Source organism: Schistocerca piceifrons, chromosome 8 (assembly GCF_021461385.2).
Source record: "Schistocerca piceifrons isolate TAMUIC-IGC-003096 chromosome 8, iqSchPice1.1, whole genome shotgun sequence".
NCBI lineage: Eukaryota > Metazoa > Arthropoda > Insecta > Orthoptera > Acrididae > Schistocerca > Schistocerca piceifrons.
This window is the reverse complement of record NC_060145.1, coordinates 13,036,546-13,053,731: the sequence shown is the minus strand read 5'-3', so window position 1 is coordinate 13,053,731 and position 17,186 is coordinate 13,036,546.

Genomic DNA, 17,186 nt, shown 5'->3' with positions numbered 1-17,186 from the left:
TAAACTAATAATAAGTCATCAGAACCTAATAAAAACGCGAATGTTAGGAAAAAAGAATTTGGAAGTGTCAAGACGCGAACCACCGCCCCAATTAACAATTCTTCACTCGACAGTGACGCAACTTTTTTTTTCGTTTTGTTCGTTGTTGATCGTTGTATTTGGTCGTTGTGGACGTCACTTAACATCCGTTCAAGTTCGTTGTTGATCCTGTCACTTAGTTTTTTTATTACAGAGGCCACCCAGCTCTCTGACCGAACATGCTGAGCTATCGTGCCGGCATGACAATACTCAATACCCTAAACCAACAACACAGCGTACCGAAGTAATCAAAGTACGTTACCCGTTGCAGAAAACCTTATCATAGATATGTTACTAATTGAAATTTAACTATAACAAATTGTACCAAGAACAATGCGTTTTGGGTGGACCTTCAGTGTGTCGCTGCCTTCAAATAGCCTACTCTCATAATACGCAAGTTACAATAATTCTTTTGCTACGAATACGATGTTTCTCATTATTTTATTGGAACAAATCACACAGTTAACAACGGGTTTTCCAGTGATGCTCAATTTGCTGGTGCTCAGAAACGGCATATACACGTATAGGCTTGAAATGAATGCCAATATGGCGCACCACAACTCTGTACTGAAGGTGGACGGCGTGCGTGTGACGTAGTTGGCGTTGTGCCATCTCATTGGTCAACGCTCAGACGCACGCTCAGAATATCTGACAAGCCAGATATTGCTCTGCACGTTCGGAAAGACTCCCGAGTTATGACGTCAGAAACCCGGCACGCTCAACGCTCAACGTTCGGATGCACGGTCCGTGTGCCGACGGCTTTAGGTTCACGCCGCCCTGTGACTCGTCTACGCGCTCGGTGTGCGGACGTTTGCCACGCCGGACATTTGCCACTATTTTACCTGCTCCGAAGGGTTGGGTCCCTTGTCTCCCCCTCCTCCTCCCCATCGCTGCCGAACAGTAAAGGGACTTACTGAGCCTTTCCTCTAGTTCACTTAACATAGGACCAGAATCTCTTTCGATACTCCGCCACATTTCTAGAGAGACTTTCGTTGTGGAAACTATTAAATGCATCTCGCATTGAAATCCACACCAAATTTCGAGCCTCAATAAAACTTCGCCAATCTTGGAGATTTTGCGTTCGTCTAAATTATTCGTGCCTTTTTCGGTGCTCCTGCAGCAGCTTTTTGTGTAGTATGGGGGATCACTTCCGTCTCTTATTAATTTATTTGGTAGGAATCTCTGGAGTGCTGTTGATACTATTTCTTTGAACTTAAGCCACATATGGTCGTCACTTACATAGTTTGGAAGGATTGGAGACTGTCTCTTAGAAAGATGTCAACCGAATTTTTAGCTGCCTTTATAAATAGATATATTTCGCGTTTAGTTTTGGTGAATTTCTTTGTTATGGAATTGAGCCTCGCTCGACTGTATGTTCAGTAATCCCTGTATCCGTCGTGATGCTCGGGATTATTTGTAGCTAAGAGGTCAAGTGTGTTTTCATAACCATTTACAATTTGAATGGCCTCGTGAACTAATGGTTCAAAATAATTTAAAACAAGCATTTAGAACAGTTACGGAAGTTGTTTTCTATCTACAATAGGATCTGAAAATGTATTTTTGTCAACATACGGAAGGTATTTTGAAGTCACTGCCAACTATAATTGTATGAGCAGCGTACCTATTTGTGATGAGACTCAAGTTTTCTTTGAAATGTTCAGCAACCGTTTCATCTGAAACCGGGGGTCGGTAAAAGGAGCAAGTTATTAATTTATTACGGTTGTCGAATATAACCACTGCCCATATTAAGTCACAGGAACAGTCTGCTTCAATGTCATTTGTGAGATGGAACACGCATTACATTATTTTTCCTTAAGTTGTGCTTCTTGTTTCTGTTGTAGCGCAGATCATTACAATTACGGCTTTTCCCTCCAAAACCTAGGATGCTTTCTGTATGACCCGGTAAATACGAGAGCTAAGCAATGTAGAACAGCAACGTACGTTACAAGCATAGCATTTTGTATTACTTCATTTCCTTATTTCTAACATATTAAAATTGTACGTCGTCTTTAGATGACATGTCAATCATAGATGTTCTCATCTCTATTTAGTGAACGTATTTTCAGTCATGTTTTGAGCATTGTCCCGCTACACTTTATTAACTAACGTTTCGCCGCAAGGGATATCGCATTTTAGAGAGTAAATTAATATGGAGTATGTCGTTCTTCTTTTCAAACATTCACATTCCCATTCCTTCTTTCCTTATTGTCTTTTGGGCATGCAGTTGTACTAATTAAAGTAGGCACAAATGCAGTGATCAAAAAGAAATGATTAGCGTACATTCGCATTCTCTTTACAGTGTTCCTTTCTTGTTGCTCCCCTGCCGATGGACTGTTTCTGTCGCAATCAGTAAGCGTGAAAGGAAGCTACCGTACAGACAGAGGGATCTATATTTATACATGGCAGAACTAATTACTTACTCACATAATCGTCGGTATTCCTTTCGTTTCCGAAAAGTTATAAATATTTCGATTTCGGAAAAGAAGTTCTGTATTTCGCCAAGATGTCGAAGAAGAAGGTCCCTTACGTACTGCTTGTGTCGACTAAGATGTGGAGACGACGGTTTGAAAGCGGACAGAAAAAGTACGAGGGACTGCTACTCAATCTACCTGGCGAAGAGGCAAGTGTGGCAAATGTCTGGCATGGCAAATGTCCGACGTGGCAAATGTCCGGCATTCTGCGCGCTCACGGATCAGACATGACCCTGCTACAAGTCTGGTGCATGGTCCGCGGGCGGACGCTGAAGCTGAAGTAAGGAGAGTCATCCACGTCGTAAAGGGTTGTCAGTTCGACGTCTTCCTGAAGTCGTCAAGAACATTCAGCTTATTCGACAACGTAGGAAACCGACGGCACTGGAAACACACTCCATTCGTAAGAGTTGCTATGGCTATTCAGTGGATATATTTGACAATTCCGAAGAAGGGACAAAGCGATCAAATACAGATTTCTTAAAACACAAAAAAATTCTGACATTTTTATAACTATCTCAAACACGTACATTATTAAAGTTTTATAATGTACTCGATCTCGAAAATTATAAAAAGATTAAAAAATAATAATTGTTATTATTTGTACTTTAAGACACCTATTCGTAACTGGGCTACTGAAACATATCGAGAACGCAATGGAAATGCCGTCACTGCGACCACACTTAAAGCTGAGGTGCCTCACTGGAAATAACTTCAGCGTCCATCTAACCAATGTCAATTAAAACAGAAAAAGTATAAACTAGCTTGTGGTATCCAAACTCTTACACTGTCGAACGATGAAAAAAGTCCTTTAATGGAGTACTTCTTGTGGTGTCTTGCGCACAGATTGTTAATATCATACGAAAAGAAAGCGCTCTCACCCATCATTTTTATAATAATCACTGGATACACTTTAAAAAACCTTTTTTAGCGATTTTACTTTTATAGCGTGATTCAGCTGCCCTTACCGATGTCGTTTTATGAGACGCGAAATTTCATATCTGGCCTTCAAATACCACGCACGGCATTTTCATATTCTCTCGGTCACTACGCGCAAACTATCAGCCCTAGATGAAAAGTGAACAAGATCTTTTTGTTGGAAATTTAATGTCTTTCAATTTTTTTATTGGGATACGTTTTCGCTGGAGGCCACGGTTTTCGAGTTATTCAAGAAAGATGTAGGAAAGTGACGTTCAAGGGTACCTCCACCTCCGTGCTCACTGGTCAGGATTTCTGCTATGTTGTCCGTGGCACTCTCTCCTAGCCGGCCGCTGTGACCGAGCGGTTCTAGGCGCTTGAGTCTGGAACCGCGTGACCGCTACGGTCGCACGTTCGAATCCTGCCTCGGGCATGGAGGTGTGTGATGTCCTTAGGTCAGTTAGGTTTAAGTAGTTCTAAGTTCTAGGGGACAGATGACCACAGATGTTAAGTCCGATAGTGCTCAGAGCCATTTGAACAATTTTTGAACTCTCTCCTACCACACTACAAAAAATTCCGACCACACGAACTGTTCCCGATGTTCTACCTTTCGTGGTCTCTATTGATTGGGCTACTTCGCCATCAGCATGGTCGGCTATTTCGTTACGATAATTAATTTAAACGAGCGTGTGAGAGTGACGAAAGAGAAACGGCTCTTGTAAACGTTACGCTAAAACTAATTACGTTGATAGTTCGATCCAAACTTAACCCTTATAAGCGTAATAGTTTGATAATCAGAAGGCTTGACGAGTACAACGATGAAGTTGTTCATATTAAGTTGTTAAAATGTTCAAAATGGTTAGGTAAAATTTATACAAACGTCACTCTTGTTGTTTTTAATTGTCCGGCTAAACTGGTGGCGTAATAAGGCACATCAGTGAAGACCAAAAAATTTCTAATACGAGAAATAATTCGTGCAGTCATATTTCTGTACCGTGGTACGAAGGAGTGCTATGAGAAAGTACTACACATTCTGACAGGTATAGGCTGAGTGTCGGAGTGGGTATCCGTTTGAAAGTCACTTTTGTACGTTTTTCTCTCGAAAATTACGATCTCTGACGAAAACGAGTCCAGTAAAAAATTTAACTACATTAAATTTCCGTCAAAAAGACTGATTTTTTCTGCAGCGGTAACAGTTTGCGCGTAGCGAGAAAGAGAATATGTCAATCTCACACGTGGTTTCTGAAGAGCACTTATAGAATTGAGGGTTTTACAAAGCGGCATCCGCAGGGGCAGCTGAACCACCCCGTGCGCACGGTATGACGTAAGAGATTGGAGCGCCCATAACGAGAGGAGGAAACGAAATGAAACTTCGCGGTTTGGGTGGATACGTGATGTTACTTCCGTGATTACAATATCGAGTCACATTTACAAAGAACTTGGCAGCAGGAACGCACTCGTCAGTGTGGCGTTGCTTCCCCTTCTCTCCAGGGTGCATTCGCTGATTGGCTCGGGAAGATTGTCATAAAACTGTCGGACCTTCTTCCGAGGCACGCTGGCCCTCAACTGTTGTAGCCGGTCCTCCATATCCTGGATAACGGTAGTGGGGCAGGGTTGACGCAGGAGGAGCTCCCTCACATAACCTCTCTGGCGATCGTGCTGTAACGGGTAAGGCGAACTCTAGATTGCGGTTTATTGGTAGAATCCTGAAGCGATGCAGTCCTTCAACAAAGGAAATAGCTTACAATACGTTAAATCGTCCACTCTTGGAGTACTGTTCGTCTGTATGGGACCCTCACCAGGTGGGTATGATTTAAGAGATTGAGAAGGTCCAAAGAAGAGCGGCAAGATCCGTGACTGGTACATTTAGCCATCGCGAGAGCGTTACAAATGCCACAGAAAGTTTGAAGTAGGACACACTTGCAGATAGACGACGCGCTAAACAGAAGGGGCTGCTCTCTAAATTCCGAAATCCAATCTCCACAGAGAATGTAAAGCATATATTATTACCACCAACTTTCAAATCGGGTAATGATCACCATTCAAAGATAAGAGAAATAAGAGCTCCTACTGAGGCCTTCAGACAGTCGTTTTTCCCTCGCGCGATCCGTGAGTGGAACAGAGGGGGGAAAATATGACTTCGGCGCGAATTGTGCCCTCCGCCACACACCGCTCGGTGGCTAGCGGAGTATATATACAGATGTAGATGCTCGCCACGTGGCAGACGGTTCACAGAGAAACGTGTGGAAGGGCATTGTCCTGTTGAAAAAATGCACCTCTACAGGGTGAAAAGTATTTAAACCGACAAACTGTGGGAGGTTACAGGGGACATCAAAACAAATATTTTTCCCTAATGTCATTTTTTCCTATGAGGAGTATTTAAACAGGTAGAGAAAGATTTCTCTGGCGGCAAATTAATTAAACCAACAAACACTTTTCAATTTTTTGTATGACCAGGAGACAACACATTAACACAACCCAATTTCAATTACAGTAGATTTTCAAAAATGCCTCCATTGACACGTAAACAAAAGTTACACCGTCGAATCATGTTCTGTTTGACACGGGTAAAATTCGCAGGTGTATCCTGAATTGTTCCTGCTGCTGCTACTGTCCGGGCAAGCAGATCCTCTTCTTTGCAACAGGAGTTGTGTAAACAAGGTTGCGCATCTCTCCCCACACAAAAAGGTCAGGAGGGGACATATCTGGGGATCTAACAGGCCATGGTACAGGACCACCTCTGCCAATCCACTGTTTTGGGAACCGTCGGTCAAGGAATCGACGCACACGACGACTGAAATGTGCCGGCGCCCCGTCATGTTGGAACCTCATGTGTTGTGTTGTAGGGAGCGGGACGTCTTCCAGCAATTCTGGCAATGCTCTGGCGAGAAAATTGTAATAGTGCCTGCCATTTAATGGCCTAGGTAGCAGATACGGCCCAATTAAACAGTCTCAACAACACCGACCCACACATGAACGAAGAACCGCACTTGATGAGCGCTAGTAACTGTGGCCTGTGGGTTATCCTCACTCCAAACATGCGAACTGTGCATGTTGATGACTCCATCAAGCCCGAACGTTGCTTCATCGGTAAACAACACAGAGGATGCAAATGTAGGATGCATTTCACACTGTTCCAGGTACCGCTGTGGAAACTGTGCTCTGGGTGGATAATCAACTGGTTCCAGATTGTGGACACGCTGTAAGTGAAATGGACGTAACAATTGCTCTCGAACGACTGTTCTTACATTCGTCTGATTTGTCCCCATGTTACGTGCAATTGCACGAGTGCTGATTGAAGGATCCCACTCCACATGCTGCAAGACAGCTTCCTCGAATTGCAGCGTTCTTACCGTGCGACGGCGTCCCTGTCCACGTAATCTGCTAAATGATCTGGTCTCACGCAGACGTTGGTACACAGCAGCAAAGGTCGTATGATGCGGTATACGGCGATTAGGATATTGTTATTGATAAACCAGCTGTGCAGCTCGTCCATTGTGGTGCGCTACGTAGTACGCACCAACCATATCAGTGTACTCACTCCAGGTGTATCGCCCCATTAGTAAACAGAGACAATGCACTACTACATTGGTGGACAGCAGTTGCCCACAACTGAAGAGCGTAATACGCCCTCTAACAACTGAAGAACGTAATACGGCCTCTAAAAGCTGAAGAACGTAATACGGCCTCTAAAAGCTGAAGAACGTAATACGGCCTCTAAAAGCTGAAGAACGTAATACGGCCTCTAAAAGCTGAAGAACGTAATACGGCCTCTAAAAACTGAAGTGTAATACGGCCTCTAAAAACTGAAGTGTAATACGGCCTCTAAAAACTGAAGTGTAATACGGCCTCTAAAAACTGAAGTGTAATACGGCCTCTAAAAACTGAAGTGTAATACGGCCTCCACCGGTTTAAGTAATCCTCATGGGAAAAAATGACACTAGGGAAAAATATTTGTTTCGCTGTCCCCTACAACCTCCCAGAGTTTGTCGGTTTAAATACTTTCCACCCTGTATACTGTCACGTGGATGGGAACACACGACTGCTCCTCCCTCAGTCACTGCTTGTAGTGAGTCGGCGTTACACCTGACGTTTTCCCACACCATACCCCACTGCTGTGACTCTCCAACATGTTGGGAGGCTGGGACCTCTGGCCAGGTGGCAGTGGAGAGCCGCGGGTCGTCGCCGGACACAGCGCGACGCCGTCCACCGGCAGCCCGTGCCACCACTTTGTTGTGGTTTAGACGGCAGCCTACACGCGGCACGCCATCTCCCCGGCCCGGCTGCTGCCGCTCTCCCACCAGTGGTACATGACGACACAGAATGTCGCAGGGAGTCCACTACCGGCTCTCGGACGGCAAGCGCTATTGTAAAGGGGTGACGACGTGCTCGATGTACAGAGTACTGCAGTCCGTCCCCGTAGTATTGAGATGTTGCCGACAGGAGCCTGGACGACAAGCGTGCCTGCCCTCACATCACCACGCAGTTCAACAGCGGACCACTGTCACATGTGAAAGCCCCATAAATCTCGATATCGCACAATTCGACCAGCCGACCAAACGGATGTAAGGTGTCAGGCAAATCCAATACCTTCCATGAAAACCCTGACATGATAGCAAATCCGCCAGTATGTCACATAACTGCGAATAAATCCTGACATTAAATTAACCAAAGTAATACGATCAACGAGTGAGCAAATGGAATACCACAGACTAACACAAGAACGCCTAAATGCATGTCATACCTTCCCACCATAAGCCGAGAGCAGAGCCGTGTAGGCTAGGAGGCCCTACGATAAGGGACGGACACCCACATCGCCAGCCGATCGCCAAGAGCAGCCCCCAGCCCATGTTAAAAGATAGAGCCCTCCAGAAGAGCAGTATAGATCTTACGATAACACTAAAAGGGCCACACCAGCTGCAAGTTTTAGTGTGAGACTATACGCATCTCTGTTACGTAGCAAACATTAAAAACATTGGCCCACCACGAAAAGCATAACGTTTCTCATTGGATAGACAGAATTTTTGTAGGCAGAGCTTAAGGTTAACATTGAGACCCTGATTGGTCAGTTGAAAACACAGCCAGATACCTTTTTTTAAAACGCGCTTCAGTAATTTGTAGTAAGGAGAAGTTAGGAGAGAGTTGCTTCCGAGACAGCGAGGTGTGTGGAACTGTGCCGCCCGCCGCCCCCTGACGCTGCCTAAACACCGTCAAGGTAATGAACACACGTGATTCCCCATAAGAGCACATAAGGCTTCACTCAGAACTGCAGAAGTCTCATCTATTACATCCCCTTTTTATGTAATACTAGTGTCGATCGTCAATTAAACTTTGTGGTATTCACATTTGCTACTTGAAGTAAAAATCTGAAATGCGATGATTTTTCTGTTATATAATTACTGAGAAGTCACATCAGCCACTGTAATTTATGACAAGTTTAATAAGTAATTAAAGATAATTGAGGGTCACTGTAGACCATTTTGACAGTTTTCTCTTTTATGAAACTTAATTAAAATCTAGATTATAGATGTGATATGGCATAGGTCATCCTTCGATCCATTATAGAACTTGGAAACCCAATCAGGGAATATTCGTTCACATTTTTGTTGAATGCAGTTGGTTTTCATCATTCTGTACTAAAATATTTCCTTTTATCAATGGTGCAATTTATAAACAGTGTTTTGTGAGTAGAATAAAAATTCCAATGGTAAACTTAACTGCTTTTTCGACGTTATTTTACCAGCTAACTAAAAGTAGGAAAGCCTTGAACCCCTTCCACTAAATTTAGTTAGTATTAAGATTCTTTTACAGGGAGCGCAGTGGAGCTGACGCTGAAATCATTAAGTATTTGATTATATCATCGATAGTCTCACTGAACTCTTCAGAACTCTACACGTCATGTGTGGTCTGGCGTCTCCTTACCAGCAACAGGTCCCAGGTTCAAACTAGTCAATTCCCTAAAAAACGCGCTCAGAGCGTCGTTGCGCGAAAGTGGTAAGGAGACACGACTCAGAACAAACAGACACCACGCAGAATGCTACACGGAGACGCAGAATGGGGCCCCTCTCAAGATGTGTCAGGTGCTCAGAACGATACGCTCACTCGACATCTCAAGGTGTTCGCGCGTCTTCTGACAAAAACCGAACATCACTAACTAACTCTGCTGATCCCTCCACCTGTCATAGAAGATTGCAGCATTAATCACTCGTATTGTCGCTGATGTTCGGTACGTGTAAAAAGCCAGACTGACATCCGACCGTGTCCACTGGCTGTTACAGTTTCCTTCTGAGGCAGTGTATATCTCATACACTATTTCAATTAATACACTTCTAGCCATTAAAACTGCTACACCAAGAAGAAATGCACATGATAAACGGGTATTCATTGGACAAATATATTACACTAGAACTGACATGTGATTATATTTTCACGCAATTTGGGTGCATAGATCCTGAGAAATCAGTACCCAGAACAACCACCTCTGGCCGTAATAACGGCCTTGATACGCCTGGGCATTGGGTCAAACAGAGCTTGGATGGCGTGTACAGGTACAGCTGCCCATGCAGCTTCAACACGATACCACAGTTCATCGAGAGTAGTGACTGGCGTATTGTGACGAGCCAGTTGCTCGGCCACCACTGACCAGACGTTTTCAATTGGTGAGAGATCTGGAGAATGTGCTGGCCAGGGCAGCAGTCGAACGTTTTCTATATCCAGAAAGGACCGTACAGGACCTGCAACATGCAGTCGTGCATTATCCTGGTGAAATGTAGGGTTTCGCAGGCATCGAATGAAGGGTAGAGCCACGGGTCGTAACACATCTGAAATGTAACGTCCAGTGTTCAAAGTGCCGTCAATGGGAACAAGAGGTGACCGAGGCGTGTAACCAGTGGCACCCCATACCATCACGCCGGGTGATACACCAGTATGGCGATGGCGAATACACGCTTCGAATGTGCGTTCACCGCGATGTCGCCAAACACGGATGCGACCATCATGATTCTGTAAACAGAACCTCGATTCATCCGAAAAAATGACCTTTTGCCATTCGTGCACCCAGGTTCGTCGTTGACTACACCATCACAGGCGCTTGTGTCTGCGATGCAGCGTCAAGGGTAACCACAGCCATGGTCTCCGAGCCGATAGTCCATCCTGCTGCAAACGTCGTCGAACTGTTCGTGCAGATGGTTGTTGCAAACGTCCCCATCTGTTGACTCAGGGATCGAGACGTGGATGCACGATCCGTTACTGCCATGCGGATAAGATGCCTGTCGTCTCGGCTGCTAGTGATACGAGGCCGTTGGGATGCAGCACGGCGTTCCGTATTACCCTCCTGAACCCACCGATTCCATATTCTGCCAACAGTCATTGGATCTCGACCAACGCGAGGAGCACGTAGTAGGTGTCGCCACCGGCGCCAACCTTGTGTGAATGCTCTGAAAAGCTAATCATTTGCATATCACAGCATCTTCTTCCTGTCGGTTAAATTGCGCGTCTGTAGCATGTCATCTTCGTGGTGTAGCAATTTTAATGGCCAGTAGTGTAATAACATGAAGCTGAATTTTTAGTGACTGCGGTTACACTTGTAGCTACTATGACAACCGTTTAGGCTTTCCTTCTTTAGAAGTTGGTGAGTTCGAGGAAAAATCCATCAGCACCGGTTCTCTACATATTAAATGAGACCTAATACAACGGTCTGTCAAGGCTTTACTCAAAGGTGGAGACTGTTTCGTGAACCTCCGCGAGAAGTTTCGTTTTCTGTCTGTATTCATTTCGAAGAAGACCCATTTGCAGGACCCGGCACTCTAAAAACGATGTTCCGTTCTAGCTTTGGATCAGAAACGAATGAGCGAGGGCGAAGCTAGTGTGTCATTAAAAAAGGCTTTTACTAAGCTGTTTAGCGATATAAAGGACCCACATTAAATTTATGTTGTAGTGGACAACACGCTGGAAAATTTCAAAAAGCTGGGCTGTTTGAGATTAACTTTTTGAACAGCCACTTACATTACACAGAATAGGGGTTCGATAAGAAATTCACCACAAGAAAATAGTAAAAATGAAACATCTCTATCACTTCACACAACACCTTCGCAATGTAATGTTCTTCTTTCCGTTTTCTTCTTTGGAAAACCTCACTGCCAGTGGTCGACAATGTATAGTAGTAACAACTTATACTCTTCCTGAGGTCAATACCTCATTCACTATGCTGAGATGACGTCTCAATTTTTCTGGAAAGAAAATGGGAAATTGTGGTATACAAAATGAAAAGCAAGCGGCGTCGTTGTGGTCCTGATCTGTCTATTGTCACAATGTAAAGTAATTTGTGTAACGGCTGTGTAGCGTCAGCAGTGGATAATCAGTGGACGTTGCAGTACTTGCCTTTTTACACTATTAAGTAACTTCTTTACAAAAGAGCGTTGTACAGTAGAGACAGACCGAAGCGCGTGGCACTGTTTTAAACAGGCCTATCCGGGACGATAGCTGCTCCGGTCTTCGTCCGGTCACCCTGGTTTAGGATTTCCAAGGCTTTCCACAATTACTCCAGGCAAACGCCGGGATGGTGCCTAATACAAAGCCAAGGCCGGCTTCCTGTCCCATCATTGTCAATCAGGACCTGTATGTATGTAAACGCTTATTACACATGAGCGACGTTACTGCTGTTGTTCTTAAATTGTAACCATGGCATGTCAACTAACCTTGTAAAAGTGACCCACGGATGAATACAACGACTAATCCTACGAACTACCACCTTGACTTTATGTGTGATATCAGCAAGTAACAAATTTAGTTCTTTCATCAACTGGCCAAAGTGACGGAAAGACAACACGAAGACCGTAAGGAGACTACTACCGATCACTTCACGGTGACGTAAAACAGAGAATTCACGGAGAAAAAGCGACGAGGGTCTTGGCCAAGCGGATTCCAACTTTTCGCGGTGTCTGGCCGTCAAACGGAACATATGACGGTGGCCGGCGCTGCAAAGGTTCGCGTCAGTTAAGGAAGACGACACCGCGTTGTCAGGATCTCCTAAACTCCACACGGAAAAGAAAAGGAACCACATTTCTGTGGATATATTAAAGCAGAGCTAGTGAAAACGCATGGAAATATCATATCATAAACTTTACCTGACGTCGCTAAGGCAGGGCAGACAGCAGTTCTGCCGCCAGCGTTTCTAACACTAATCTAGACGTGTCCTTCAGCCAGTGGAGATAATTTTCAAGAGGAACAAGGGTACTGGATGTGCAAAAACTGTTTTGTTTTGTTCTAAGAGCCAACAGATACAAATTTTTAGACGAACTTACAATCTTCTAACTGTTCAAAATTCAGGACCAAGGCATCTGACTGAGCTTCAATAAATCGTATTTGCCTAGTAATACACGCCAGACTTTGCTTGTCTATTAACGAATATCGTATATTTACACTCATCTACATCTACATCTACATGACTACTCTGCAAATCACAGTTAAGTGCTTGGCAGAGGGTTCATCGAACCACAATCATACTATCTCTCTACCATTCCACTCCCGAACAGCGCGCGGGAAAAACGAACACCTAAACCTTTCTGTTCGAGCTCTGATTTCTCTTATTTTAGTTTGATGATCATTCCTACTTATGTAGGTTGGGCTCAACAAAATATTTTTGCATTCGGAAGAGAAAGTTGGTGACTGAAATTTCGTAAATAGATCTCGTCGCGACGAAAAACGTCTTTGCTTTAATGACTTCCATCCCAACTCGCGTATCATATCTGCCACACTCTCTCCCCTATTACATGATAATACAAAACGAGCTGCCCTTTTTTTGCACCCTTTCGATGTCCTCCGTCAATCCCACCTGGTAAGGATCCCACACCGCGCAGCAATATTCTAACAGAGGACGATCGAGTGTAGTGTAAGCTGTCTCTTTAGTGGACTTGTTGCATCTTCTAAGTGTCCTGCCAATGAAACGCAACCTTTGGCTCGCCTGCCACACCATACAGCAATCTTTTCTAAATCGCTTTGCAACTGATACTGGTCTTCGGATGACCTTACTAGACGGTAAATTACAGCATCATCTGCGAACAACCTAAGAGAACTGCTCAGATTGTCACCCAGGTCATTTATATAGATCAGGAACAGCAGAGGTCCCAGGACGCTTCCCTGGGGAACATCTGATATCGCTTCAGTTTTACTCGATGATTTGCCGTCTGTTACTACGAACTGCGACCTTCCTGACAGGAAATCACCAGTCCAGTCGCACAACTGAGACGATACCCCATAGGCGCGCAGCTTGATTAGAAGTCGCTTGTGAGGAGCGGTGTCAAAAGCTTTCCGGAAATCTAGAAATACGGAATCAACTTGAGATCCCCTGTCGATAGCGGCCATGATTTCGTGCGAATAAAGAGCTAGCTGCGTTGCACAAGAACGATGTTTTCTGAAACCGTGCTGATTACGTTTCAATAGATCGTTCACTTCGAAGTGATTCATAATGTTTGAATACAGTATATGCTCCAAAACCCTACTGCAAACCGACGTCCATGATATAGGTCTGTAGTTCGATGGATTACTCCTACTACCCCTCTTAAACACTGGTGCGACCTGCGCAATTTTCCAATCTTTAGGTACAGATCTATCGGTGAGGGAGCGGTTGTATATGATTACTAAGTAGGGAGCTATTGTATCAGCGTAATCTGAAAACAACCTAATCGGTATACAATCTGGACCTGAAGACTTCCCGTATCAAGCGATTTGAGTTGCTTCGCAACCCCTAAGGTATCTACTTCTAAGAAACTCATGCTAGCAGGTGTTCGTGTTTCAAATTCTGGAATATTCCATTCGTCTTCCCTGGTGAAGGAATTTCGGAAAACTGCGTTCAATAACTCCGCTTTAGCGGCACAGTCGTCGGTAACAGTACCATCGGCACTGCGCAGCGAAGGTATTGACTGCGTCTTGCCGCTTGTGTACTTAACATACGACCAGAATTTCTTCGGATTTTCTACCAAATTTCGAGACAATGTTTCGTTGTGGAACCTATTAAAGGCATCTCGCATTGAAGTCCGTGCCAAATTTCGCCCCTCTGTAAATTTTAGCCAATCTTCGGGATTTCGCGTTCCTCTGAACTTTGCATGCTTTTTCCGTTGCCTCTGCAACAGCGTTCGGACCTGTTTTGTGTACCATGGGGGATCAGTTCCATCTCTTACCAATTTATGAGGTATGAATCTATCAATTGCTGTTACTACTATATCTTTGGCCACATCTCGGCTACATTTGCATATTTGGTTCGGAAGGAATGGAGATTGTCTCTTAGGAAGGCTTCTAGTGACACTTTATCCGCTTTTTTAAATAAAATTATTTTGCCAAAGAAACTGGTATAGGCATGCGTATTCAAATACAGAGGTATGTAAACAGGCAGAACACGGCGCTGCTGTCAGCAATGCATATATAACACAACAAGTCTCTGGCGCAGTTCTTGGATCGGTTACTGCTGCTACTGTGGCAGGTTGTCAAGACTTAAATGAGTTTGAACTTTATGTTACAGCAGGCGCACAATCGATGGGACACAGCATCTCCGAAAGAGCGATGAATTGGGCATTTTCCCGTAGACCATTTCATGAGTGTACCGTGAATATCAGGAATCCGGTAAAACATCAAATTTCCGATATCGCTGCGGCCGGAAAATGATCCTGCAAGAATGGGACCAACGATGACTGAAAAGAATCGTTCGACGTGACAGAAGTGCAGCCCTTCCGAAAATTGCTGCAGATTTCAATGCAGAACTATCAACAAGTATCAGCGTGCGAACCATTCGACGAGACATCATCGATATGGGCTTTAGGAGCCGAAGGCCCACTCGTGTTCCCTCGATGACTGCACGACACGAAGCTTTACGCTCCGCCTGCGCCCGTCAACACAGAAATTGGACTCTTGATGACTGGAAACATCTTGCCTGGTCGGACGAGCCTCCTTTCAAATTGTATCGCGCGAATGGACATGTACGGGTATGGAGAAAACCTCATGAATCCGTGGACCCTGCATGTCAGCAGGGGACTGTTCAAGCTGGTGGAGCGTCTGTAATGGTGTGGAGCTTATTTAGCTGGAGTGATATGGGACCCCTGATACGTCTAGATATGACTCTGACTGGTCAGAAGTACGTAAGCATCCTGTCTGATCACCTGCATCCATTCACATCTATTATGCACTCTGACGGACTTGGGACAAAATTCAACGGTACAATCCGACACCATACACGACTAGAATTGCTACAGAGTTCCTCCAGGAACACTCTTCCTAGTTTAAACATTTCCGCTGGTCACCAACTCCCCAGACATGAATATTATTAAACATATCTATGATGCCTTGCAACGTACTGTTCAGAAGAGATCTCCACCGCCGGCCAGGATGGCCGAGCGGTTCTAGGGGCTTGAGTCTGGAACCGTGCGACCGTTACGGTCGCAGGTTCGAATCCTGCCTTGGGCATGGATGTTAGTGATGTCCTTAGGTTAGTTAGGTTTAAGTAGTTCTAAGTTCTAGGGGACTGATGACCTCAGACGATAAGTCCCATAGTGCTCAGAGCCATTTGAACCATTTGAAGATCTCCACCCCCTACTCTACGGATTTATGGACAGCCCTACAGGATTCATGGCGTCAGTTCCCTGCAGCACTACTTCAGACATTATTCGAGTCCATGCCACGTCGTGTTGCGGCACTGCTGCGTGCTCGCTGGTGCCCTACACGGTATAATCCGAAAAAAAGGGAAGTAGGTTACAGAACGCTTGTTCGTCCACTGCTTGAATACTGCGCAGCAGTGTGGGATCCGTACCAGATAGGGTTGATAGAAGAGATAGAGAAGATCCAACGGAGAGCAGCGCGCTTCGTTACAGGATCATTTAGTAATCGCGAAAGCGTTACGGAGATCATAGATAAACTCCAGTGGAAGACTCTGCAGGAGAGACGCTCAGTAGCTCGACACGGGCTTTTGTTAAAGTTTCGAGAACATACCTTCACCGAAGAGTCAAGCAGTATATTGCTCCCTCCTACGTATATCTCGCGAAGAGACCATAAAGATAAAATCAGAGAGATTAGAGCCCACACAGAAGCATACCGACAATCCTCCTTTCCACAAGCAATACGAGACTGGAATAGAAGGGAGAACCGATAAAGGTACTCAAGGTACCCTCCGCCACTCACCGTCAGGTGGCTTGCGGAGTATGGATGTAGATGTAGATGTAGAAGGCAGGTGTACCAGTTTCATTGGCTCTTCTGTGTATTTTGAAGAGCTCGTGAATGCAACTTACAGAATGACGTAATAACGTTTAAAAAAAAGGTGTGCCTCATTATAATGACTAAGCTTAAAACACACGTACTATGATGTGTGATTGTTGTTGTTGTGGTCTTCAGTCCTGAGACTGATTTGATGCAGCTCTCCCTGCCACTCTATCCTGTGCAAGCTTCTTCATCTCCCAGTACCTACTGCAGCCTACGTCCTTCTGAATCTGCTTAGTGTATTCATCTCTTGGTCTCCCTCTACGATTTTTACCCTCCACGCTGCCCTCCAATACTAAATTGGCGCTCCTTTGATGCCTCAGAACATGATCTACCAAGCAATCCCCTCTTCTAGTCAAGTTGTGCCACAAACTCCTCTTCTCCCCAATTGTGTTCAATACCTCCTCATTAGTAATGTGATCTACCCATCTAATCTTTAGTATTCGTCTGTAGCACCACATTTCGAAAGCTTCTATTCTCTTC